Source organism: Delphinus delphis, chromosome 20 (genome assembly GCF_949987515.2).
Source record: "Delphinus delphis chromosome 20, mDelDel1.2, whole genome shotgun sequence".
NCBI classification, from domain to species: Eukaryota; Metazoa; Chordata; class Mammalia; order Artiodactyla; family Delphinidae; genus Delphinus; species Delphinus delphis.
Genome location: NC_082702.1, coordinates 19,216,361 through 19,244,304, shown reverse-complemented (window position 1 = coordinate 19,244,304; position 27,944 = coordinate 19,216,361). Strand labels below are relative to the sequence as shown.

At 51.5% G+C, this 27,944-nt stretch overlaps 1 long non-coding RNA gene across 5 annotated transcripts; it reads left to right on the top strand.

Moving 5' to 3' along the window:
• The first annotated feature begins 246 nt into the window (after positions 1–246).
• On the top strand, positions 247–25,630 carry LOC132415829 (uncharacterized). Of its 5 annotated transcripts, none has more exons than XR_009517418.1 (6): positions 247–332; positions 10,653–10,947; positions 11,642–11,855; positions 21,039–21,348; positions 21,615–21,810; positions 23,397–25,630. It is a non-coding gene; the product is annotated as an uncharacterized lncRNA (long non-coding RNA). The 5 variants fall into 5 exon arrangements; XR_009517419.1 differs by having other exon boundaries at positions 21,597–21,810; XR_009517417.1 differs by having other exon boundaries at positions 21,039–21,354; positions 23,400–25,630.
• The last annotated feature ends 2,314 nt before the right edge of the window (positions 25,631–27,944 follow it).

Genomic DNA, 27,944 nt, shown 5'->3' with positions numbered 1-27,944 from the left:
GGGCGAGGCGGGCCGGCTCTCAGCCTCCCCCCCGGAGAGCGGCCGCCCGCAGGATGCTGCTGAGCCCCGGCTCTCCGCGTCCCCCCCGCTCCGCGCTCCGCCGCGATCCCCGAACGTGCGGAGGGAAGAAGGAGGGCGGGAGAGGGAGGCGCGGGGAGGGAGGAGCGCGGGGGGAGGAGAAGGCAGAGGAGGAGGAGGTGGTGAAGGAGGAGGAGGAGGAGGACCGCGCTGCCGGCGGATTGGGAAGTTTGACAAATCGCTCCAGAGGCCGGAGGAGGAGGGGGCGGGGAGGAGCGGCGGCCCTGCCCCCCCCCGCCCCGTCCCCAGACGAGGTGCGCGGGGTTCAGGGCCGGGGGGCGGGGAGAGGGGGAGAAGGCGGGCAGAGGGGTGGGAGGAGGAGCGCGGGAGCGGCCCGGGCCGGTGAAGCCCCGGCCCCCGCCCCCGGGCAGGGGGTCACGGCATCGGAGGGGGCGCTCAGCCGCCGCCGCCGCGGCCCGGGGCTCGGCGGTCCAGTCTTATGCCCGCTGCGCGGCTGGAGCGGCGGCGTCGGCAACAGGCAAGCTTAAAGGAAAAGGAGATGATCGTGTCACTCGCCCGCCCGCGGGGGCGCCGCGCCCCCGCTCCCGGCCCCGGGCCTGTCTAGGACCCCCGCCCAGTCTGGGGAGGGGGTGCCGCCCCTCCGCCTCCGCCCCGTGCGCGCAAGCAGGGACGCGGCGCCGGCCCGGCCGAGCCCGTCCCGGGCCGCTAGCTACTCCCGCCCGCCCCTCTTCCCCACCCGGCCTCGCCCCCTGGCCGTCCCCCGATGCCCCTCCCAGGCCGCACTTCTCTCCACACGCCGCGTCCAAAGCCCCCAGCTCGGACCCCCGGGCCTGGGCCCGCGCACCCCCGGGGATGGCAGGGCCCGCGGGCGGGCGCCGGCGCCCTCGGGGGAGGAAGTGGGCGCGGACCCGAGTGGGTGGGGGCTGCTTTCAGACCCCGCGCCACCAGGGCTCCTCCCCCGGGACCCGCCGCAGCCACTTCCCCCAATTTTTTTTTTCCGGGCAAACTTTCCCGGGCCGTCCCGGGGGTTGGTGTGGGAGGGGGTGCCTCCAAGTTTCCTCTCCTGACTGGGAAGATCAGGGTACCTCCACCCCGCCCCTCGCCACCTAGGCGCCGGGGCGCGCCCCCCACCACCGGCGCAGGCAGATCCCAGGGCAGGACGGCGACGGGGTCAGGAACTCGGGCACCCAAGCCCATCCCTCGCCCCGGGGCGCCCCGAGAGGGGCCACCGCGCCCTGCGCCCGGCCAGCCAGCAGTACTGAGCAAACAGAATTGATTATTGATTGGGTGATTGGGATCGCTGAGACTCGCGGCGGGCCAGGCCGGCGGGCCGTGGAGAGGAGGAGCTGGGAGGGCTGCGTTGGCTGCGGGGTAAAGCGGGCTCACTTACGGGCGGCCGCTAGGGCGCTGGTGGGCCGGAGCTCACTGGGACGACCCCCCAGCGGCGCCGACTGAGCGGGAGCCGGAGAGGCGCGGGCGGCGGCGCATCGATGCGCTGCGGGCTCGATTGCGTCTCCCTAGGCCAGCTCTTGGGCCGGGAATGGGGCGGCAGCGGCGGGGCCGGCTCCGGGCGCTGCCGGGCGGCGTTGGCGGGAATGCGGGGGCTGCCGCCAGGCCTACTGCCCCCGAGGCGGTGCTGCTCCCGGGCGCGCCGCTGGGGCCCAGGGAGTTTCCTGGGCCCAGCGTCCGAGAGTCCCGGCGAGGGCCGGAGCCCAGTGCCCTGGGACTGGCTGCCTGAGCGCTCCGGGAGCTGCAAACCCTGGCCTTCTTCCTTCCTTCCTTCCCCGCCCCCCCCACCTTATGTTTCTTTTTTAGTCTCTTCCTCTTCTTCTGCCCCCTCTTTTCTTTATTTTTCTTTGTGATTGTTTTTGCAAGTTTGTTTTAAAAGTTCACAGGCATGCTTTCTCTTTTAGACTAGGAGACCGTGATCTCACCCTGACGGTAAGATCAAAAGTCTCCGCTCGCCCCCAGCCTAAGAGCTTGGGCTCGGTCCAGACGCCTCCCTGAATGCAGATGTGCCGCCGCCGTCCTCCCGGGCTATAAAGACGTCTCCTGCGCCTTGGCGCGCGCAAGAGCGCTCGGAGTTGCGGGATGCGGACCCCGGGTGGTTGCGGGAAGTCGGAGTCGAGCGGAGGCTGGGCTCGGAGGCTGGCCTTGTGAGGCGGAGTCGGGGGCGGGGGCGCGGCGTGCAGTTGGTGCCTGCGGCCGCAGAGGCCAAAACGACTGTCCCTCCAGGCCCGGGAGACGCGGCCGTAGGGCGTGAAACGCTTTTTGCGAACGAGAAAACGGTGAGTTGGCAGACGCCGCCCGTGGCCTCAGGATTCTAGGATTCTGGTTGCGGCACTGAGCACCACTTGCCTGAAGGAGGGTAGGCGCCGCGGGAGGTCAGCTCCTGCCAGCCCCCGGCTCACCTTCCACGCGCCGAGCGCCCATTTAGGCCCGCCGGTTGTAGTGAGTGCACGGCGCTGGGCGCCGCGCACGGAAGGCTGAGAGTTTCGCCCTGGCTTGTGCTCCTCACTCCTTTCCTTCCTCGCGCTGCTCTCCCAACCTCAGTTGCCTCCGCCCCCTCCCCCTGCCGGCCTCGGCCTGAGCTCCCGTCTCCGCGCCACCGGCAGCCACAGCCTGATCGCTGCCTCGCCCTCCCCAGTTCAGGGGCCGCGCGGAGTGCAATCCGCCCCAACATCTGTCCGTCCAACCATTGGCGCATCCATCAGTGTCAGTGAGCTTCACATCGCCGCGACAGCCCGTCACGCACAACACGGGCTATGCGGAGTGCATATTGCGACCGCGCTACTTTGCCCGGACACGCAAACAGGGTTCCGGCCCGGCTTGGCAGTCTGGAACCCAGATCTCTACGGGGATCTTTTAGCCACACGCACTCCCTTGAATACCGGGACCTCTAAACATGACTAGCTTTGCAGGCCATTCTAAGGATGGGACAGATGCAGGGGGACAGTGTCAACCTTGCATTCCACCAAGTTCTCTCTTCCCCTTTTCTGTGAACTGGGTACGGCATAGGAAAGAAGGAAGGGAGGTTTCCCGAAGCCGCAGCACGCATAGTATAGACCTGGAAGTTACCTGAACTCCGTGGCTTAAACCCGCTTCTGCTGGGCCGAGTCTGAGGCTGTCGAGGTCGCCAGGCAGGTCTTAGCCAGGAGGTCTCAATCTAAAACTTTGCCAGGCCCCGCCTGGCTGCTTTGTAACATGGCCTGACAGTGAGGAGCGAGAGGAGGGAAGAAAACGCGGATCCCAGTGAGAACCACGGGCTAGATTTAGGGAGAAATAGTGTCTGGGTGGCAGTAAGTCTGTAATTCACATTTTACTTACAGCGGGAGAGAAAGCAGGGCCATACGTTGGAGAAGCCAGTGCTTTGCAGGGGGTTCCCGGCAATTCTTCCAGAGTACTGACCCCGGCGGTGGTGGCATGTTCCCCTGCGTTTGCTTCTTGCTTTTCCCTATCGCCCCCGCCCCCCCCCCCACAGTGTCCAGAAGACAGACACCTTCACATATGTCCCTGATCAGTCTGGCCGGGCCAAAGGGCCTTTCTTGTCCTCCCAAGAATTTAAGAGGAAGAGCGAACATAGAACCTACTCCTCCTCGGACATTTGCGGGGCGGCTGTCCCTGGCACTTTCTCTGATATATCTGCATTATTCCTACCGTGAAAGTATCTGTCCGGGTGCCTGGTGAGTTCGGCCCCTCCGAGTCGACTACAAAAGCAGGTCAAAACCTGTGCTTCTATTCGTTCCGCGATTCCCGAGTTCGAAGGGATACAGGAACTGCTTTTCGGCGTGCGCCCAGGTCTGCGCGGTTCCGGAGGAGGCCAGAGACGGCCGCGGCGGCGCTCGCTGGGGCTCCTTTCTCAGGGCGGACGGACCACGCTGTAGGATGCGGGCTTCGCGCACCACATCCAGCGGCCGAGCCGTTTTCACGCTAGCCTAGAGGGCGGAAAAGCCCGCGCCGGGCGGAGGAGCTAGAATTCTGTAGAAGGCACACTGTATAGAAATCTTTGTACCCCACTCTGAAGAGTTGCAGAGACCATTCCTTTGAAAAGCAACAACAGGCTTCCGCCCAGCACAAGCACCTGGCAACTTCTTACACGCGTGAGTCACGCAAAAAGTAACCTCCAGGCCAGTTAAATGCTCCCACCTCTGGGAAGTGCCGTGTTTCTGGGAATAATTTTTTACACCCCTAAAAGTAAAAGGAGAAAGTTGCCTAAGGGACAGTGGGGAGACACCAAAATGTCCGGTGGCAAACGCCCGTGGGGGAAACTGGCGGCTCCCGTTGCGACCAGGTGGCTCACCCTGTTAAGAGCCCCGAAAATTCCCAGGGGCCATGAAGACAACTCCTGACCCCCAAGATTGCGCCTGGGGCCCAGTAGAACCCCGCTCCTTCTCCGCGGCGGGATGCTGAGCCCTGTTCAGTACAAATGCTTCCAAACGCGGCTCCTTCAGGTCAGGGGTTAGAGGCCCGACTCCAGCTCTCGGAAGTCAAGGAGCCCCAGGCCGCAGTGCCAGGGCCTACCTGAGCGGGTCTCTACCACCCCGGGGGTGTTCCTGCCCTGGGCTAACCCGAGCCCGACCCGGACGAGTTGGGGAGGTGGGAAGTACGCAGGCGTGGCTCCAAAAAAGTGTGCGGTGGAGGGGCAGGGATCCGGCTGCAGCGCGCTGCGTCTGGAGTCGGGAAGTTCGCGCTGGGGAAGGAGCAGGCGGGCTACCGCCGGGAGGCAGCCGAGGTTGTCTACAAGGTGCAGTTGAGGGCAGTGGGTGAGAGTCCGCCGGACCCAAGCCAAGCTGAATGAAGTGTGTCCTCATTTGGGATGGCCAGGAGGGAAAAAGCCTTCCGGAAAGAAGCATCCTTGAAGCTGCCGGTCCAGGCAGGGTAGCCAGGGTAGGTTGGGGGTCCAGGGGCCTAAGCCCAGACCTTGAAGAGGGGTTCTCCGTGCCCCGAGGGAGGTGCGGGCCGCCTGGAGGGACAGGGCGCGCTCTGGGAGTCTGCACCCCATTTCAAGGTGTGAGGGTATCTGACCGGGCGGTGGGCCTTTGGGGAGCCACTGCCTGCCCAGCAATGCCAGGGGAGGCGGCGCCAAGTGCTCTCCAGCCCTCGCCCTCCTGGAACGCTGGCGCTCTGGTTCGGCCGCTTTCACACTCCTCCTCGCCACAATCTGGGCTAGGCAGTAGGAAGTACCCTGGGTGCAGGGAAGCTGACTGCCAGCACCTGCACACCTCAACCAAGAATTGGGCCCGGGACCTCAGCCCCTGCCAAAACGGGAAGGATTTGGACCCTGGGGCCAGGCCCTAGCCAGGCGGTTAATTGTTTGCTAAAAGTGCATTTACACAGCAGTGAAGTTTGTTTCTCTTTTTCCGGTAGCTTTGTTTTAACGAACCAGATGTTTTGTCTGTAAATTCTCCCAAGAACTTTTACAGTTTTGACGTGCAATAAACCTTCGAAAATCGGAGCGGTATATTCATGCCACTTCTGTGGAGCCCTGGGGGAGCTGCATCAGGCATGCCTGGATGGGACTGGGGGCGGGGCAAGGCACTCCTGGAAGAAAAGTAGATATATTGGCCCAAGGTCAAGAACTGGTGTTGAGAATGTGAAGCTAACCCCCCCCGCCCCCCGCCGCCCCACCAACACTTGGGTACACAGGCTCCCAACCCTTCCCCTCAGGCGGGGGCTTCCTACTTTGTAAATTTCTTGTGGCTCCGCCACAGAGGCCTGGCCCAGCTTTGCCAACTACTCTCACTGCGGGTCTGCCAATCCCACCAGGACCACCCGACTCAAAGGCAAAAGGACCTTTGATCTTCTCTGGCCAGCCTTGAGGTCCGCTGTCAGCTGGGGCGGGGCAGAGCAAGGCGGCCCCCAGGCCATCCCTGAACTCCTGGGCATGACTGGGACTTCCTAAACTTTGGATGGAAGCCCTCTAAAAAGCCAGGGCTGGCAGGTCCCCCTCCTTGATGACTCATTTTTTTCTTTTCTTCCGACTCGGGATTTCCAGGCAGTTATAAACGTATTTCAAGACAAATACTAAAAACTATGCACCTAACAGGGAGGGAGGGAACACGGTTATCGGAGGGGAGCCAGGTCTGCCTACATACCCATCTCCTAGCTGGGTGATTGGTAGGGACTACTTTCTGGGGTTTCCCAAGACCCGCTGAGGATTTTTCTTCCCTACCACCCCCGGGCTCTCCTCTGCTCTCAGTACCAGATTTTCAGATATGGGGAGCCCAGTTTAGACTCCACTCCCCTTTCTTGTATAATTCTCTTTCAAGCCCAGTCGTTCACCAAACTTTCAAAAAACTTTTTTAGGAGACCTAAAATTAAAGAAAATAGAAAGTCTTCGTGTTGCGGTCTAAGAAGGACAGATGTACATTAAGGCCAGTTTGGAGGGCACAATTACTGGCAAAACGCCCTTTGATCAAATCCCACGCGTTGACCTCAGTTGCGCGGGGAATTTCCAGAATTACTCGCTGCAGCGTGGCGTGTTTTTTCCCACTCTGAGTGAAATGGATTTTTATAAACCATTTAGGCAAAGCTTAAGGAAAAAAAAAAAAGAAAAAAGTAAACTACACTCCAGACAGCTGCAGCCACGGTGGGGCCCACCCCTGGCTGGAAGTAAGCAGCTCCTTGCTAGCTCGAAAGCGGAGGTGCTTATCTCTTCCCGCGGGTGCAAGTTCCGCGGAAAGAATCGTGCCTGTGAATCACTAGCAGGCTGAGCTCAGGCTCGTGCAATGCAGCAACCCTGGAGAGGAGGAGGTCTCAGAAATCAAACCACCAGGTCTTCTCAGACCAGACAGCCCCAGTGTTGCACCAGTGAGCCTGGTGACCTCATTAACCAGCCAGTGAATTTGCAAGATGAGGAGGAATTTCGTTTCCCCTTTCTCCTCTTCTATATCGCTCTTCTTTTCTATCTTTTATATTATGGTTTTGTGTTTGTCACTGAATATCAAAACGGGAAAAACCGAGACCTAGCACACTTCTCAGTAGGGCAGGTACAATAGAGGGCTACTGTGCTGGGGCCTCGTTCTTTTTCATTTTTACTTCTTGAAACTTGGTGCATATCCCTTGTATTTCCAGAAGAGCAGAGCCAGAATTCTTTGGGACACGGTGGCCAGCAGGTTCAGATTCTTTGTATTCAGATAGTCTCTTATCTTGGCAGCTTTGATAACTCCAAGAATTTCCTCCTCCGCACAGGAGCTCTGAATTCTCCCTTCCCTCTTCGTCTTTCTGCCACTTCTCTTCCCCGCATCTCCTTCATCTTCTTTCTTCCTCCTACTCTCTGGTTCCTTTTTGTTTTCTCTTCTGTCAGTACCCTCTCAACACCGTATGCATTCGCAAAGATAATTTATTTCAGGTCTACCAAGTGCTCACCCCAAAGAGGTCGAGTCCTCCTCCCTGTGACAAGGCAGGGGCGGTCACCCGGTGCACAGATGATGAGGGAACAAAATAGTTTGTGGCTGCTGCAGTTTTTGTGGGGTTTTTTTGGGGGGGGAGGTCAGAAATACGTTGACACTTGATTTAAAATAAAAGAACATGTTAAGAAGTTTCAGAGCTGCCAATAAAAACCTTTAAGTGGCTTGTGATTCAGTGCCTCGAGTTCAGGCGATGGCATTGGTAAATGACTCTAATGCCCAAAGAAAAATATTACAAATGCAGCTGTCTCGGCCACCAATCGGGCGCCGCTCTCCTGCGCGGGCGACGGCTCCTCTCTGGCGCGGAGGGCACCCGCATTTGCATGATAAATTGACCAGACTGGCGGCAGCCAATGAAATATTCAAATTAGGCCAGGGGTTAGAGGTGGAGTCCCTGGGGCGCCCCCTTTGAGCCCGCGGCGGCAGCTGGCTGTACCACCTCTCCAACAGCGCCCTCTGGAGGCGGGACGGCGGGGACGCTGCTCCCGCCCCAGGGACGGGAGGTGGGGCGGGGGGCTGGGGAGCTCCCACCGCTGGCCTAGAGGACTAGGCGCTCTGCGGTCTCCATGTGGGTCTTGCGCTTGGACCTAATGATGGATGGTAGAGGCAGGTGGTGACGCCAAGGAGGGGTTTAAGAACAGCTCTAGCCCCTTGACTCCAACTCCCCTCTCTAGGTTCCCCTAACAAATCTAGCATTTCTGTTAAAACAGAGTGTTTGTTCCACTGAGATCACTTCAAGATAAGACCCTCGCCCGCCCAGATCTTGACCACCTTCTCCAAAGCACTCCAATATTGAAATTCTGGAGCAGATAAATCCAACTTGCCCTGAGCGGAGGACTGTGCGTCCCCACAGGCCGGGCTTTCCAGGGCGCTGGGAGCTGGGACTTAGATTGGGGCACTGCGGGAGCCTGGCTCTTGGGAAAGCCTGAGCAGGCAGTGCCAGTGTGCTGACAACAGGCTTCAGCAGCAGAACTCCTCCCATAGAAAAACACATCCTGGAGGAAGCACCCACACCCCGAGGCAGGAGCTCCTGTGGGTGTGCAAAAGCATGCAAGGAGGGAACGCGTGTACAGCACCAGTCAGGAGGAGTGTGGAAATAAGGGAGTGTGCAAGTGCACATAGAAGAGACTGGCTCTGCTATGGTGCTGGCCTCTGGACTCTAAGGAATGCAGGGACTCTGCAGGTGCAGGGAAGCTGGCCTCCTGGCCTGGCTCTGACTGTGGCTCAGGACTCGGCGGGGAACTTTCTCTGGGACACTGGGTTGGCTTCCATCAAGGACCAGCGGATAGCTCCTGACTGCTCAGCATCTCTCCCTTCCCAGCACCCGCATGGCTCATCGATGCCAAGTACCCTGGGGCCCACCATGGCCCTGCAGGCATATATATATATATATATATATATATATATATATATATATATATATATATATATATATAATTGAAGTATATTTGATTTACAGTGTTGTGCTAATTTCTGCCGTACAGCAAAGTGACTCAGTTATACATCTATATACATTCTTTTTTTATATTCTTTTCCATTATGATTTATCCCAGGAGTTTGCTATACAGGAGTACCTCCTTGTTGTTTATCCATTCTAAATGTAATAGTTTGCATCTACTAACTCCACACTCCCAGTGCATTCCTCTCCCCACCCCTTCCCCCTTGGCAACCGCAAGTCTGTTCTCAATGTCTGTGAGTCTGTTTCTGTTTTGTAGATATTTTTTAAGTACAGAGTTTTTAGAAGTGCAATTGTCTTTCTCTACTGTGGAGTGGTGAGCACACTGCTCTTTCTCCATCTCAACAGGACTTAGAGGCAGATCCCAGCTAAGGACTGCCCCAGGGAGTGCTTGATCCCCACCCCTGCCCCCTGCCAAAGGCAGCTGGTGGGCAGCCAACAGGGAAGTGTGAATTCCAGTGCAGAGGGCCCTCTAGGGCCCTCTCTGGAGACAAGCTATACTCAAGTCAGTCATCTGCAGCCATCCTCCCCATAGTCCCCATTCACCTGGAGACGGGGCACCCTGGTGCAGGGGGGCAGCGGGCTCTCAGAGCCTTGACCCAGGCTGGCTAACTGTAAATACACATAGAAAAAAATGGTAGGTACCGAATACAAATTTGACAGAGAGTGAATTTTGACTTTTGATCACCTTAGAGATATTATCAATACCTTTAAAATCTGTGGCCCAAATAGGGGGATTAATTCATAAGAAGCCTTTTGCATCATTTAAAGCAGGGATCCCCAACCCCTAGGCCACAGACCAGGTTCTGGGCCCTCACAGCAGGAGGTGAGCAGCAGGCAAGCGAGCGAAGCTGCATCTGCTGCTGCACTCCCCGTCGCTCCCCGTCGCTCCCCGTCGCTCCCCGTCCCTCCCTGTCGCTCCCCATCCCTCCCCATCCTCCCCATCCCTCCCCATCCCTCCCCATCTTCCCCATCCCTCCCCATCCCTCCCCATCCCTCCCCATCGTTCCCCATCCCTCCCCATCCCTCCCCGTCCCTCCCCGTCGCTCCCCATTCCTCCCCATCCCTCCCCATCCCTCCCCATCCTCCCCATCCCTCCCCATCCCTCCCCGTCCCTCCCTGTCGCTCCCCATCCCTCCCCGTCCCTCCCTGTCGCTCCCCATCCCTCCCCATCCCTCCCCATCCCTCCCCATCCTCCCCATCCCTCCCCATCCCTCCCCGTCCCTCCCTGTCGCTCCCCATCCCTCCCCATCCCTCCCCATCCCTCCCCATCCTCCCCATCCCTCCCCATCCCTCCCCGTCCTTTCCATCCCTCCCCGTCGCTCCCCGTTGCTCCCCGTCGCTCACATTACCACCTGAACCATCCCCACCACACTTCCTGGTTCATGGAAAAAGTGTCTTCCACAGAACTGGTCCCTGGTGCCAAAAAGGTTGGGGACCACTGATTTAAGGTGTTTAGGAGTGTTTTGGCTGCTGAGAGGGGGCTCTGGCTCTGGTTTTGCTGGGAATACTTGGGGGAAATAGCTGGGGAAGGGGTGAGTTCAAGTACAAATGGTCCTCCCTAATTTTCAAGAGAATCTTCAGTCCCTGCCAACTTGAATGCCTGGGGGTAGGGTTCCCACTAGGAGAAGGCCTACCAGTCACAGTAACAGTGAGGGCCTGTGGAGTCCCCCTGGCTCTATGGCACATGGCAGGGAGGGCTCCTTCAGCAGCCCAGCAGCCCACAAACCCTCCTTCCTCTTCCTCAGGGCTCACCTGTCGGCCAGGAAAAATGAGACTTGAAAATGGGCCAGAGTCGTCCTCCAATGGGGAAATTTGTCATGGAGACACACCCATCTCAAATGTCCAGAAATGCCACCTCTCTGGAGGATGGTCCTATCTGGGGCACGTCAGGAGTCTAGAAGGTAGACAGCGAAGGTGAGAAAGTAGAGAGCTGGCTCTCCAGCCCAGGATGCATGAAGGCGTGAGGGAAGGTGGCTAGGAGAAGCACCTATCAGCAGCACAGAAGGGCCAAGTGAGCAGCTGCACGTGTGCACACAACAGGTGAGTGCAAGCTCTGCCCATGCGAAGCAGGGCCTGGGCTGGCGGCCCATAACTCACCAAGTGACCTCAAGCAGATTGCCCACGCTCTTAGAGCCTCACCTCCTTCATCTCTAAAATGGGCGGCTCTCTCCTTCCCAGGCAGAGTAGGACTTGGGGAGGAAAAATTTGATCAAAGTCAGAGAAGTCCTTTGAAGCTTTTGCTTCCTTGCGCTGCCTCCCGGGAGCTTTCAGGGTCAGACCGGGGTTTGAAAGAGGAACGGTGTTACTAGCTGTCTGCCGATGGGCAAGTCACAGCAGATCCCACTTCCCAGGGAAAGTGAGGCTTCCCTGGGATGACGCATGTTGGTGCTTTGGTGAAGAGCTTGACATACAGTGGTTGTCTAATGATAGTGACCCCTCCTCCAGCCACTGCGAGAGGGGCTGCCACAGGGTCAGACCTCCCTGAAGACAAAGGCTTATAAGCAGACTGAGGTTGGATGCCCTGGAGGATGCTGCAAGCAGGTGCTTCGAGTGGGGCAAAAAGAAAGAAAGGGGGGAGGTGTGGAAGGCAGGGCAGAACACAGACCGCCTGACTTCCTGGGAAGAGTGGGCATTTGTAGGGCAAGTCAGGTGGATTCTCCAGGCCTTTCTGGGAGTTAATTAAAGGAAGGGGTTTGGTGAAGAGCCTCACTGATATTTCTATTTTCCCTGTTAGTAGCGAGTGGAATTTGCACCATCCAGGTCAGATGGAAAATAGAAGCCCGGAAAATCTGACAGTCTCATTGATTTGCTCGCCTTGCCATCGCTACTTGAGAGGAGAAGCAATGTGATTTCAAAATTGCAATTAGGAGCCAGCCCGTTAAGGGTTCGTCTCATGAGCTCCCGTGCTGTGCGGCTCCCAGGCCCACCTTGTCTCATTTCCTGAGGAGGTAGGTTCATTCATAGTTTTGAATGAAGCAGGCGATGCAAATATGTCACCCTTCCTCGGGGTAAGGCTCGTAGATGCCTTCTGGCACTTTGCTCTCATTTTGGTCAGGTCTTTGAAAGAATGGCAATTTTCTCAATGTTTTAAAAGTATTAACTTCCTTCCAAACATTCTTTAACCTTTAATGTTTTGTAACTTGATGAAAAGGTCATTTGGTTCTGAGGATGCAGCTGTTCCATAATTGTTCAGCTATCAGGGTGAATTCTATCCAAATCCTGAGTTCTTTAACGGGACCCAAACCACCACACACACGCACACACGATACAGATACTACTTTTCATTGTTCATCTGTGTCCGTGTATGTGTGCAGGTCTACATATTTGCACCTATGCACACACGTATGCTTCTAGAGACTCGGATTTAGATTAACATCTCTACATTCTCACAGAATGACTTCCTTACAGGAAAATATCTATAAAACAACTTTTTTGAATGGTAAGGTTTGCTAAAGATTGGATGATAATCATTCCTTATGCACTGCGCATGCTCCTGTTTTTTAAAAAAGGGTTTAGTCAATTTCTAATTTAACATTTCATTGTTGTGCCTACAGTGAATGCATCCGGAGACCCAGGTGACTTGAGGTGTTTTCTGTCTTCTTCTTACACAGTGTCACGGGCTCTCGTAGCCATTCCCTGCCACGTTTACCTTTCTAAGGTAAACATGGAGTCTTGGAAACAGACGTCTGGGCATGTTAGATTTATATTTTAAATAAAGTCAATAGGCTCCAATAAGAGCATGAAAGGATTTTATACAAGGAAAATGCATGAAGTTTATGCCTGGACCCACAGTAGATATTTCACTTACAAGAGGCATTGGGTGTGGTCTCCTGCGTGTCTGGGTCTGGCCCTGATGATTGAATTTTTTTTTATATATTTATTTTATTTATTTCTTTGTTTATTTATTGGCTACCTTGTATCTTCTGTTGCTACGTGCGCGGGCTTTCTCTGGTTGCCGTAAGCGGGGGCCACTCTTCGTTGTGGTGTGCGGGCTTCTCGTTGCAGTGGCTTCTCTTGTTGCAGAGCACATGCTCTAGGCGCGAGGGCTTCAGTAGTTGTGGCACGTGGGCCCTAGAGCTCGTGGGCTTCAGTAGTTGTGGCGCACGGGCTTAGGTGCTCTGCGGCATGTGGGATATTCCCGGACCAGGGCTCGAACCCGTGTCCCCTGCATTGGCAGATGGATTCTTAACCACTGCGCCACCAGGGAAGCCCCTGATGATTTAATTTTTTTTAAGATGAAAGATCTCCAGGCAGATAAGGAGCAGTTGGACAGGATAGCTGTGTCAAGTCTTAGTAGTCTCTGTAAGGCACAGATCTGGTCTGAACTATAATCAATCAGAAAGAGCACTCCGTCAGATTAACACATTAGACTTAAAAGAGAGAACTGATACTTTTCAAAGGATTCAACTTTTACTTAAAAGCAAACACTTTTAAGAGGACTCTGGCTGGAATAAATGGTAATGAAGTAAAGCAAAACTTGTAACCATCCGGGTCGTCTGTCTCTGGGGCCACTTCTCCAGAATTCCCTCGGACTCATGTTCACAGAGGCATTTTTCATAATAGCCATAAGAGTATCCATGCTGTCTGTTATACATATATGGCGGGGTGCGACTGCTAAGTCATAGAGTATGTATATCTGTACCTCCCAACTGTTTTCCAAAGCGATTATGTCAATTTTCACGCCCACAAGCAGTTTTTAACTGTTCCCATTGTTCTACATCCTTGTCAGTTTATGATAGTATAAGCTTTTCTTCCCCTTCTTTTTAATATTTTCTACTCTAGTGGTTGTTTTTACCGTCTCTCTGTGTTTAATTGGCATGTCCGTGAATGCTGATGGGATCGAGTACATTTTGATATGTTTGTGGTCACTTGGATTTCCTTATTCATGAGGTGCCTGTCCAAGTCCTTTCCCCATTTTTTGTTGGATATGTTTTCTATTGTTCATAGAAGTTCTTTATTGCCCAGTTTGTTTCAAGTTGCTTTGGGACTGTGGATCAGAACAGAAATGTTTCAACGAGCTCCCTGACTGCATTTCCTAGGATGCTTTAGTCTGCAAGTAATACAGCCCCCTGCTCACACTAGCTTAAGGAAATTGTCTAGAGGTAAATCCTGGCTCAATTATACAAACAGGAACCTAGATTTCTCTGCCCTCTCTTAGCTCTGTGTTGTCAGGATCATCTCATCCTCAAGGTGTTTTGTCTCATGATTTCAAGAGTGGTCACAAGTGGTAAATGGACCCACTTGCCTCTTTTTTGTCCACATCCAATAGGAAAGAGATTTAAAAAAAAAAAAAAACCTGTCCCTGGCCCATGTAATCTATGTCCCTCCCTCCAGTTTTCAGGGGCCACTTCTGTGGACAGTAGTCATCACCAGAGAATGCCATACCTTGATAGACTTAATCCCTTATAGGGTGAAATGAATAAGGGGCAGGGCAACCTCAAAAGGCCACCACATTCACTACCAAGGCTGCCAGGGTTTTAAATTTTTATTTTTTTTAATTTGAATAGAGTAAAATTCAGTCTTTTGGTATACAGTTCTCCGAGTTTTGACAAATTCATAGAGTCGTGTAACTACCACCACAATCAAGGTTTGGGAAAGTCCCATCACCCCAAACACTCCTTTGTGCTGCCCTTTCATAGTCAAAGTATCCTCCTGCCCCTCACTCCCACTTCCCACGCCAGGAACAACTGATCTGTTCTTCATCCCTATTGTTTTGCCTTCTCCAGGATGTAATATAAATGGGATTATATAGTACGTCACCTCTGGAGTTTGGCTTCTTTCGCTTAGTATTTGAGATTTACCCATGTTGTTGAGTATTTCAGCAGTCTGTATGGATGTACCACAGTTTGCTCATTCATGCATCAGTTGAAGGACAGTTGGGTTGTTTCCAGTTTGGGGTGACTGTGGATAAAGCTGCTATAAACATGGACATAGAGGTTTTGTGTAAACATAAGTTTTCATTTCTCCTGCGTCTCAATGTCTAGGATTGGGATTGCTGGGTCTTATGGTAAGTGTATGTGTAACTTTAGAAGAAGCTGCTCAACTGTTTTCCAAAGTGGCTGTTATCATTGCGTATCCCCATCAGCAATGACTGAGATCATTCAGCAATGACTGCTTGCTTCTAAAGAGGTCTTAATGGATGTGTAAATGCTTTGCAAAGAGTGAGGGTGCTACCAGGGTGACAAGGTGGGAGACTTCAGAAGAGGTTGTTTTAAACTCAACTCTGGGCTCCCAGCCTGTCCTGCTGTGTGCAGACAGAATATTTCCATCTTCAGGTCGTTTGCTTCTTTCAGGAGGAAACAAGCATCATTCTACTCATTTGCAAATGAGGGCTTCACCCTGCCTTTCTTGGATGAGCCATCAAGACCGAGATTCCATGGCCTTGTGTTTTATTCCTGGACTCACAGAGTAAAATGAAGTACGGGCATTTGGAACACTGTTATGCTATGTGGCCAGAACTAGACAGAGGAACCCATCCAGACGTACAATCAAAATGTCAGGGGGCTTCCCTGGTGGCGCAGTGGTTGAGAGTCCGCCTGCCGATGCAGGGGACGAGGGTTCGTACCCCGGCCGGGGAAGATCCCGCATGCCGCGGAGCGGCTGGGCCCATGAGCCGTGGCCTCTGAGCCTGTGCGTCCAGAGCCTGTGCTCTGCAACGGGAGAGGCCACAACAGTGAGAGGCCCGCGTACCGCAAAAAAAAAAAAAAAATAAGTCAGGGCTAGCAGGGACCTTAAAAGCTCTCACTTCGGACATGATGACCTGTCACATACCCAGGTCCCCAGAATCCCAGCCCAGGACTCTTTGCCTCCCAGATGCAGGGCAGGGTAGCTGCGGCAGACTTATCATCGGTCGCGGCAGCTGTGCACTCAGGAACAGAAATGAGGCTAAATGCTAGGTACGCTGTGGCCAGAGCACCGGCATCCCGGCTTACATCCTCCAAGCCTTCGCTTCCTTCATTTTAGTGCCCATTTCTGAGGCACCTCCACATTTCAAATGTCCTGAGAATATGTTTAATTAGAACTTGGCCATACAGCCTTTTGAAATAAAACAGAAGGGACCAGCTAATTATATCGCTCAGCATTCTGTGGCAAACATATATTTTTTAATAAAACACTTTCCTAACCAGAGTAATCCCTTGAGAGGCAAATCCTCATTTATAAGAAGTTTCCCAAAGGGAGTTAAAGAGAAGATGGCTTATAAAGAAAAGAGACAAAGAGAGCGGGGAAGTGTTTTCGAAGAGCTTCTAAAAGATACGCTCGTTCTGAGGTTGAAGTCCAGATATTTTTAACGATGCAAATTTTTATTTCAAATGTCTTATCATTCTTTCCTGTATTTTCGATCATTTATGTATCCCTACTCCCTCCCTTTTGATTATTACCATAAATGCCCATATTTCTCATTCTGGCATTTTTTTCATGAGTACAATATTTAAATAAACAGGTGATTTTCTCACAAAGCACTGCACGTCCCGCTGGTTCCCACCCTCTCCTCTAGCTCTGCGGCCACCCACCCAACCCCCTTCTCCATTCGTGGGGCAGTGCAGAGCGGAACATGCGGCTGGGTGCAGGTCCTCTGCAGCCCAGGACACGGAGGAGGGCCATTTAGTCCCAGTTGCAGCACGTTTCTGGATGCGGTGGTCTGACAGGACATTTGCACTCACGAGGCTGACAGCCCCGGTTAATAATAGCAGTAAGAGTGAGAGCTAACGTTTGCTGGAGTTTACCCCACGCTGGGCAACATGCTAAGAAGTATAGGTATCTTACCTCGTTTCATCAGCACAATACTCCCGCAATGTAGGTGTTCTTACTCCATTTTGCAGGTGAGGAAGGTGAGACCTGGAGAAGTGAAGGACCTCATGGCTATTAGAAGGGGTAGAGCTTGCGTTTGAACTCGGGTCTGTCGGCCCCAGGGCTCGGCCCCAACTCTCCACAGCGCAAGGCCCAGGGACGCCCAGCATCTTAGGAAGTGCTTTGTGCCTCTCTTCATGGTATGCTGGGTGGCACAGGAGCTGTGCTTTCAGTTAAGTACTGTGTCAGTTTGGGGTCCTGGCAGGAAAGAGGACACACTCAAATGAGGATGATCCAAGAAGGATTTCCTGAAGGGGCTGATGGCAAGGGGGAAGGGATGCACAAGAGAAGGCGAACAGAACTGTCAAAGCTTGAGGCTTGCGGGGAACGAGATGAGATGGTCCTTGGTTCCTGGAAACCAGAAGGAGGGCATCTTAAAGCTGCCACCTTCAGAAGACCCACAGGGAGGTGACCAGGGAATGACATCTCCCATTGCCCTGCCCTCCCTTCCTCCCCTCTCCTGCCAAGACTCCACTTTGGGTAAACCCCACCAGAAGCTAGTTGGCAAGGGTTGAAACAGCCGTCCAGGTGGGCCTCCCGGGCCCGGCGCAGGGGAAGGAGAGCGGGAAAGGGTGCGGCAGGAAGCCAGCAGAGGTGCCGTACCCTCTTGCAGGGCTGTGGGCCGTGCCGGCTCTGTGCTGGGCAGGAGGAAAGAGGGGGACTACACTGCAGTGGCTGTTCTCAAGGAGTCTTAGGTCGATGGAGGACACGTGTACTTGGCTAAGGGACTGCATGACCCACCAGGTACACGCCGCTTGCTGTGACTGTGTGTGCTTCCAAGGGGCAATCCAGAATCGGCGCGCCTCTCCACCCGCAGCTGTTTACAACACTCAAGCAAACTCCTGAGACTGGCCCTTTTGACTTGAGACAAGATGTGTACAATTCTCTCTTATCAAAAGCTTGCTAAATAACATTTAATCGTAAAACTAGAAAGAAGAAAAGGGAAGTCACTCATCTCCTTGTCCAAAGACGATTGTAATGGTTTGGTAGAACCCCTTCCACTCGCTTTCCCCTGAGCTTTTGCTCGTGGGTTACAGTCGTATTATGTGTGCAGTTTAGGATTTCATATTTTTGATTGAACATCGTCACAGCGTTTTGCCATATGTTAGAATAAAATCTTTGGTAAACAGAATTTTTGATGGCTGCATAATATTCCATTGTAGGGATCTTATAGTTGAGATTATCATTCTTCTACTATTTAGGTGTTTATGTTATTTTCTCTTTTTCATTCATATTATATAACACTACAATAATATACTATAACTTTATGTATAAAGAATTTTTCACACTTCAGATTACTTCTACAGGAGGACATCCCCAAAATAAAATTACTGGATCAAAGGAATAAACCTTTGTTTAACTAGGCGGTAGAGCACCTAGCACCATGCTGGCTGCAGAACAGACAGACTTTCAGCCTTTCCAATGGTGGGCATTCATGTGAAGGCTTTTGACCAATTAATAACTCCTCCAAGGACTTTCCTCTAGAACAGTGTAACAATATAATGCTGGCTACATATGCAATTCTACATTTTATTATAGCCCCATTTAAAAAAAAAACAGGTGAACTTAATTTCAATTATACATTTTATTTAACCTGATTTCATAGCCCTAAATTCTCACTTCAGCATGTCATCAACATAACACTACTAGTGATATATTTTACATCCTTTTTTCATGTAAACCTTTGAAAGCTGGTGTATGTATTACGCTTACAGCACATCTCAACTCAGACCAGCCACATTTCAAGTTCTCAGTAGCCACACAGGTAGCTACTAGCTACTGTATTGGGCAGTACAAGTCCAGAACAAGGAATCTACCAGAGATATTTGCCACCCTTGGCATCTTCACCTAGTTCCCAGATCCAGCTACCTTTCAATGCCTCCCTCAATCCCCTTACTGGCCTTTGGATTGACAGTGGGTCAGGTGGTCAGGTGTAATATGACTTCTGTACCTGGGCATTTTTACCTCTTTCCTGCCTTGCTAACAACAAATCACAGCACCGTCCCCCCGCCAGTTTGTTTTGGACTCATTCATTCAGAAATATTTATTGAGCACTTCCCAGATGTTAAGCCCTGTGCCTGGCCCTAGAGATACAGGTGAACAAACAGACTTTTCTGGCGAATTAATTACAGAACTTGTCAGTGTTCTTAGGGTCTAGTGGGGAGACAGACTTTAATCAAATAATTGCACAAGTCTGTAATTTCAAACTGTGATAAGTGCTGTGAAGGAAATGTACATTTACAAAGTGCTAACCCTTGGGTCACCGCTCGAGTGGCTTGTCCCTAGAGGTGTTTAGTAGAAGTCGTCCAGCCCCCGGCCAGGCTATCTTGGTGAACACTGATGTGACAGACGAGAGGTGGGTGAGAAGATCTCAAGATCCCCCTGGTCCCAAGCATCCGTAAGGAAGTTTCTAGAACAAACTCAGCAACTCACCAGTTCTTAAGTCAGGGACCCAATTCACCTATTTGTGTTTCTCCTCTCCAAAAATACTTGAGGTCAGCTGGAACACCAACACTAATGAGGAAGCAGAAGGCAACTCATTCATTCATTCATTCATTCGTTCATTCATTCAAGTATCAATTCTTATCGAGTAATCTATGGGATGCCAGGCCCTGCTCCGGACATTCAGGGAAGCAAGGCCAGTGTTCTCTTTGGCCAGACAACACTGCCAACTGGGCACACTTTCCCAGAGAAGATAGCAATTTAAAGAAGAGGAAAAATCAATGCTAATAGAACTCCTTTTCTGGTTTCTAAAATGATATCGTCCCCTGTGGCTAATGCTTTGAGCCTGGGGCCGTGCTGGGTAGCTTAAGCCATGGATGGATGCAATCTTGTGAGCGCCTCAAACCTGGCCAGATCAATAAATGAGAGGCAACACTGAAGCCTGCTGGGTGGAGGGGGGCTGGGTTCAAGGGGCAAACTGTACCATTCCTCTTCTACCCCCTGAAACAGGACGGGGACCCTCCCTTCAGCCTGAGGTCCCCGGGGACAGGGTAATTTCGGCTGCACTTGATGTAACCTATACATCACTGTCTTCTTGACCAGCTCTCAAATTAAACTCTGATGTATAAAGTTAAACAAAAATGAGATAAAAATTGGCAGAGGTTGAAGAGGGTCAAAGTAGTCAAAACACAAGGTAGACTATTGCTCCTTTTGATTTATGTTATTCTACACACTTAGAAAAAATAAAATTATAAATCTCCCTGAGACTTTTTTCATTGAGAATGAGGCATTACTAATTTATTTTCAATACAGTCCCAGGTTTCTCAACTGGGAGGAGCACTGTGGCTATTGTTTCTAGTGAAGACACCACAGCTCAACCTCAGAAGGGGCCTGTGATGGTAAGAAAGCATCCCGCAAAATGAGAATCCTCAGGCAGCAGCCTTCACCAGGATCCCGTGGCATTGCCCATGTCACAGACCTTGGGGTCTGCTCTGCCTCCTTTTCTCATTTAATCCCCACAAACCCCGACGAGGTGAAGCGCACAAGAATTTGTTGTCCGCCTTTGATAGCTGAGGAAACTGAGCCTTAAAGAAACTGCATCTCTTCGATAAACATTGGCATGCCTAGTAGGTGCCGGGACACAAAAGTGGGGAGGACAAAGGCCTGCTCTTACAGACTTTGCCTTCCAGGGAGAGAGCACATAACCAAGTGAAATGACTAGAAGTAAAGTATGATTAGGGGTAGAATGAATTGCTGTGAAGAAAGTGATGCAGGAGAAGAGAATGGAGAGGTGGGGATGTGGAAAGCCAATGGAAGGCACCATCAGGTTGACAATTTTGGAAGATCACAAGGGCAGCTGTGTGGATAATGGGGTTAGGTGGGCAAGGGCGAGATCAGGAGGCCAGTGAGTAGGCAGGGACCGTGGTCCCGGCAGGACACTGCAGTCAGTTGGCCTAGGGTGGTGGCTGTGGTGGTGAGTGAAGATCTATGTTGAAGGTAGGGCATCTAAAAAGGATGCTTTCTACTCCAGTGGGCTTTCCACAACACAACACAGCCTGCAGCCACATCCTCACACCAACGTACCTGAATCTCGAGTCAGCTGCCTCTCAGCGGGGGAATAAAGTTGGGAAAGATGGGGGCTAAGACAGCGGCAGCAGAAAGCAAGGGTTCTGGAGAGGGGTACCTGTTCCATATGTGTGTGTGAGTGTGTGTGTGTGTGTGTGTGTGTGTGTGTGTGTGTGTGCATGAGTTGTGACACACATTACCAACTTTGGCCCTATTTTATCCAATTAATTGGCAAGGTTAACTTCCAGCCCACTTACCTCTGTTCTTTCCTTAAGCTCTTAGTCTGGCCCTTGTTTTTACCACTCTGCCGAAACCAGTCTCTTCAAGGCCATCCTCATCTTCTATGTTGCCCAGTCTGTGACCAGGACAAGTGGACCAGACATACAAGTTTCCTGACACAGTGGCATCTCAAGGGGTGCCTGATGCCTACCTGCCTGGCACCACAGCATGGATTTCTGCACAGATGCTACCTCTGCGGGCAGAGGCCAGGCTGACGTTTATGTGGATGTCAAGACCAGCCTTCAGTCTGTTTTCCGATGCAACCACAGCTGCTGCAGGGCCCACCTCGTCTGAGCAGCTCGGCAGGTACAGGTGCGAGGGGGCCCAGGTACAACTCAGCCCTGACATGGCCAACTTCCTCTCTCTGTAGAGCACCAGCAGCCTTGGGCCCACCTCACCAAGTTCTCTGGAACTTCCTCTGAAGGTCCCTTTCTGTGCTGGCTCTGGGGGGTGTGGAGCACCAAAGGAGGCTGGGGCAGCAGAACAGCTGGTCTACCAAGGCCACACCCTGGTGGGGGACACAAGTAGACTGCATCTCTCATTCTCATTTGCAGTTTGGTGTGGCTGTCTAGGTTTTGTCAGATGGAACGTGAGCAGAAGCGATGTGTTCTACCTCCAGGCCTAACCCATAAAAAGCCCCTGGGAACACTCCTCCATGCCTTTGCCGCTTCCATAAGCTGGACACAGATGACGAGGAGGAGCCAGGGAAAGTGGAGCCACAAACCAGAAGGAGCACGAGTCCCAGAGTGACACTTCAAAGACTGCCATGTGAGCAGGAAATAAACATCAAATCAACTGTGTTGAAACTTTGCATGTTGGACCTATTTGTTACACAGCTTGGCTGACCCTAATATAATTCCTGTTCTCAGGGAGTTTGTAGTCACATTAAAAAGACTCAGGTGCACAATTCTGGTACAAGAGTAAGTGGCTTAGAAGAGGAAGTGGGTCATAGAGTTTGGGCTTTCAGTTCTGAAGTCCTGGGCTACAGGTTCCTGGGCCTGTGACCTTCCCATCTAAGCCCTTTTCTGGAAAAGTGGAGAAGAGTCAGATTGAGGGAAGGCACTTCTGGCAGGGGAACATCACAGTCAAGGGCTCACAAGCAGGACTTAGAACAAACAAAAAGATGAGATGAATGTCAATGATCCTCAGAAGGGGAAAATAAGAAAATGGTCCTTAAATACCTAATAACTTTGGCTGTCACAGGTAGGACAAGGATCAGAGTTCTAGAACTTCTCTCTCTGACCTAACACACCTCTTTAGTTCCCGAGAGTGGGGAGCCCTGAGCCTGGCGTGTGGGGTGTCGGTCTGCCTTTCTCTTCCAGCGCCCCTTCTCCAGGCTGGTCCCTCCAACTGTTGTCTGGGTTTTAGGGGATAAGTTCTTCCAGAATCAGATGCTTGATGAGAAAAGCAGCCTTGCTCTGCTCCCTCCAGAGACCTGTGAAGAAGGGGATTTCATCCTGTTTCTGAGCTGAGCATCCTGATGGAGGCTTCTAAGTATCAGCTAAAATTCAGATATGGTCTTTGTGGTCCCAGTTCCCAGCTGGGCACTGGCAAGTGAGGCTGGGCTTGTACTGTCTGTTTCCAACAAGCTTGGGAACAGAGCAGGCTGCTCATTTCCAGTTTATAACTGAGGACCCAGAGTCCCAGGGTAGGGCCCTTGTCACACTCCAGCCCACACTGATGGCAGAACCCCAGAGGTGTTCAAAGCAGTTTCCCCCTTGCTGGGGAAGATAGACACGGATACTACTGTCTCTTGTTGTGGACTCTGCACTGCCCACACACCCTGACTGCACCCTAATCGATGGTGCTGCTCTGGGCACCCCATGACAAGCATCATGGAGCAGGCACTTAAAAGCTTGGGTCCTGGGGCTTCCCTGGTGGCGCAGTGGTTGAGAGTCCGCCTGCCAATGCAGGGGACACAGGTTCGTGCCCCTGTCCGGGAGGATCCCACATGCCACGGAGCGGCTGGGCCCGTGAGTCATGGCTGCTGAGCCTGCGCATCCGGAGCCTGTGCTCCGCAACAGGAGAGGCCACAACAGTGAGAGGCCCGCGTACCGCAAAAAAAAAAAAAAAAAGCTTGGATCCTACCCCAGCTCCCTGTTTTGACTAGTGGTGTGACCTTGGCCTTCTTACTCCCCTCTCCTCTCACCCCCGCCCTCATTCCTTCACAATGATTATCTCACAAATTTTTGTTAAATTAGCATTCATTGTTTATTATATAAATATTGTTCACTGTTGAGTCAGGTAGTATACTAGGATAGCTTGATTGTTTCTATCCTTTTTTTTTCTGAAGCCAATTTGCCTGACTTTCTTTGTACATGTGATTAAGTTTTCCCACCCTTACAACCTCTCAGCAGGACTTTCCACAAGGTCGAACGTTTCAGATGTTCCATTGCTGCTGGAGGCCCCTCTGAGTCCTCTGACATCGCAGTCTGGTTCCATACTTGGGTGACTACACAGCTGCCGTCTGGAGTTCTTCCTCACCGCCAACCTGGGAATTTCCGTCACCTCTTTCAGCCATTGGATTCCCTGCTTCCTGGAGCTTCTGTCTTTTCTTTCTTGGTTTAATCCCTCCTTTCGATGGTGCACAACCCCCAGTAGCTTTCTGATAATGTAGTTATGAGGTCTGGGTTAAGCTGGTAGGGCAAAGAAGTTTCTGCATCTTTTCCCTCTAAATCATTATCCCACCCCCCACCAAAGAAAAAAAAAAGGCAAATAAATGAGAGAACAAGAATGCCAAGTAGAAACACAAACCATTGTTTTTTTACAAAATGAGCTGACAGCCATAACCTGATAGTGCAAAGGATAGAACAAAAATGAGAGAGGCTCGGGACCTTGTTCTACTATGTTTGCAGTGGCGCAGGAGCCAGTCTGCCAAGTGGAACCTCAAGTAGCTCAGGACACACCACACAAGGCTTAGGAGACACCACGCATGGCACAGGGACACACTCCATGGGAGGAGTGTGTCCCCAGGCCCCGACTCATAAGCCTGAGATTTCCTCCCCAATTCTTTTTGGAAGATGGGAGGATGACACTGTTAAAGGCTAGAGTGAATATCAAACCCAAAGCAGGGGGATTTGGGGAAAGTCTGCTGCTAAGCATAGGCCCCCAGCTTCCTCTCCAGTCTGGTTCATGGAGCAGAGGCAGGTCAGGAGGCCACCTTTTCCTCATGGAACACAAGTTCTAGGAATTTTAACACGTGTAGATTCCTGTAATGACTACTATAGTCAGGATACAAGAGAGTTCCATCACCCACCCCCACAAAATAAACCCACTCCCTCATGTTTTCCCTTTATAGACATAGCCTCCCTCCACCCCAGACCCCTGGTAGCCACTGGTCTGTTCTCCACAATATGTCTCTTCAAGAATGTCATAGGGCTTCCCTGGTGGCACAGTGGTTGAGAGTCCGCCAGCCGATGCAGGGGACATGGGTTCGTGCCCCGGTCCGGGAAGATCCCACATGCCTCAGAGTGGCTAGGCCCGTGAGCCATGGCCGCTGAGCCTGCGCGTCCGGAGCCTGTGCTCCACAATGGGAAAGGCCACAGCAGTGAGAGGCCCGCGTACCGCCAAAAAAAAAAAAAAAAAAAAAAAAAGAATGTCATAGAAGTGCAGGAATAAAGACGCAGATGTAAAGAATGGACTTGAGGACATGGGGAGGGGGAAGGGCAAGCTGGGGCGAAGTGAGAGAGTGGCACTGATGTATATACACTACCAAATGTAAAATAGATAACTAGTGGGAAGCAGCCGCATAGCACAGGGAGATCAGCTCGGTGCTTTGTGACCACCTAGAGGGGTGGGATAGGGAGGTTGGAAGGGAGACGCAAGAGGGAGGAGATATGGGGATATATGTATATGTATAACTGATTCACTTTGTTATACAGCAGAAACTAACACACCATTGTAAAGCAATTATACTCCAATAAAGATGTTAGAAAAAAAAGGAGAACAAAAAAAAACAAATTAGAAAAAAAGAATGTCACAGAAGTGGAATCAAATCACATGCATGTAACCTCTTGAGACTGGTTTCTTTTGCTTGGCTCAGTGCCATTGAGATTCATCCAAATTATTGCATGTATCAATATGTGTTTCTCTTTGTTGCTGCTACAAACATTTTTATATAGGTTTTGGTGTGAAGATAGATTTTTATTTCTCTTGGGAAGACACCCAGGAATAGGACTGTGTGGGTCATATGGTGAGTGTACGTTTATAGGTAACAACCAAACATTTTCTAGAGTGACTGTACCATTTTTCATTCCCATCAGCAATGCATGAGAGTTTCTGTTGCTAGACCTTACCAGAACTTGGTATTGATAGTATTTTTAAAATGTTATCCATTTTAATAGGTATATAATGGTATCTCATTATGGTTTTAAGTTTCAGCCATTATTTCCCTAATGGCTAATTATGTTGAATATTTTTCACATGCCCGTTTGTCATCCTTACATCCTTCTGGTAAAGCGTCTCTTGAAGTGTTTGCCCATTTTTTAATTGAGTTGTTTGTTTTCTTACAGTTGCGTTTTGAGGGTTCTTTGTATACTTAAAGGTACAAGTTCTTTGTTGTATTGAGTAAGTGATTTACAAATTTTTTCCCCGATCAATAGCTTTGTCTTTTCATTCTTATCTTTTTTGAGTAAAAAATTTTAAATTGTGATCATGGAGACCATCTTTAAAGTCATTCCCATCTCCCCACTAATATGCACTTACTGAGCACCTGTGGTAAGCAGATTCCTGCTAGGCATTGGGCTGCAGAAGACTGATGGAATTCACTGCCCTTCCCGCCGCCCCCCTGACCCGGGGGCGGGGGACTGTCCAGTTTAGACCCTGAGCCCTGAGAGGGGCTCGGAACTTCCTCAGAATCTGTACCCTCTATTCTGCTCGGTTCCAACTGGTCCATTAGAATTATGCCCAAGCATCCCCATCTTACCCACACTTGCAAAAGCTGTTTCCTCCACCTAAGTGTAGTCTGCCCTCCTCCCCACCTAGGTCAACCCTGTCTGCCCTTCCAAGCCCAGCCTGGAAAATCCACCAGGCCCAAAGCCTTCTCTGATCCAAAACTTCTGTTTCTTTGTCTGTTGCCTGCTTTGACTATGTCGGCTTTTCTCCCAGCTGATTGGTTTTTGAGGATTAAATCGCCTATATGAAACTTTTAGAAATGCCCAGCACAGAGACTATTAGAAAATATGTTTTCCATGCAAGTTGCTGCAAGCCCCCAAACTCTGAGAGCCCCTCGTTTTAAGGTTCCCTCCCATCCTTCCTTAGAAGCCAGGGTCTGACAGAGGGCTCCGCAAGATGCTTTCAATGACAGCAAACCGGTCCGTGTGTAGCCACCTCAGGCAAAACCACAGCACTGTCCCACGAACCTACTGGAAATAGCATCCCTCTTCAGCCAAAGGGCAGCACTAAGGGTGGGATTTCAGGTACCTCGGCAAGCCAGGAGAAGAATTTCTGAGTAGGGGGCTTCTGGTTGTTCCAGTATCCTGCCACCAATGGTAGGCAGACCTGGCGGTGAGTCTCCCAGAGTGCCCTAAGTTTCCTGTTCTAGGATGAGGACAAATAAAAAGCGAACCCCATACTGGAGTCCCATTTAGCAGGCCCTGTTCCCAAATGTCGATTCCTAATACGCAACAGCTGCTGCTACGCTTTCTTCTGGGCGAGTGATTCATGTCTTTGCTCAAAAAAGATAAGCAGAACAAATGTTTACTTAGATGGATAACAGAGGGACAGTTGGAAAACAGAGACTGGCAACTGGAAATATTTTGCTGCGATTTGATCCGTGACAATGAATCTGAATTAGTCATATGGTGCTAACTGGCTGGGCTGTCTTGGGTCCAGAGGCAGAGTGGGACAGAAGCTCCCCTTCCTGGAAGAGGCGTGCCAGTGACAAAAGGGCATGTGAAGAGGAAGCCGGAAAGTTTGCTCAGAGCATGTCAGAGCTGCTCCTTCCTGCCCAGAGGACTTTCCCTGACCTTACTTGGTACCTGACCCAGTCCCCTCGCCCAGAGGAGCCATAGAGAGAAGGGGGGCAGAGAAGGGAAAACTCTGCATGCACATGTCTGGCGCCTCTAAAACCCATGAACATCTTCAGAAATTAAAGAAAACATTTAACTTTCTGTGTGTATGCATGAGAAAAAAGCTTAAAAACAAAATCCCAACACCCGCAGTAATGAATTTGAATCTTTGGGACAGTGGTACCTATATTGACTCACCTAAGGAGGAAACATGTACCTTGAATGTGGAAACCTAAATGTGGGGCTGTAGAAGCAGATTTTCAGCCTAATTAGGTTTACATAATTTAAAATCTTGCATCCTATTTTATGCCTATACATTATGTAGTTGTCCTTCAAATACATTATTTAGTAGAGAGATCATAAATATTTCTATAAGAAGGGAGAAAAGTCAGAGATGTAATTCCACTTTTTTTTTTTTTTTTTTTTTGGCCCCAAAGAGAAAAATACTATGTTTTGTGAAAAATTTCTTAAAGAAGTGGGAAGGAAAGCTCAGGGAAAACCCCAAACTCGGGTCCCTTCTCACCTCAGGTCAGAACATCTGCCGTTAGTGCTAATGAGTCTGGAAGGATAATTAAAGTCATAGGGAAGGTATACCTTCTCAGAGCAGCAACGCTGTGCTGAGCAGGGGACGGGGCTGTTTTAACAGCAAACATGAGTGTGGAGGGTGGAGAACCTCATCTTCACAGGTGGGTTTTTCTAAGCCTGTGATAAAGTGTATAAACTGGGTGACATGCTCCCCTCCTGCTGTCCACAAGCACTTCCGGTGGGAGGCTCTCTGGGGCTGAAGCAGAGGCTGGGGGAGGTGGGGTTGGACCCAGGAGCGCACGAGTGGGTGTCCTTCTGTAATGGAGTGGACAGCTGTCGGTTTTGATGGCCCAGCTCTTTTCCCTCCTT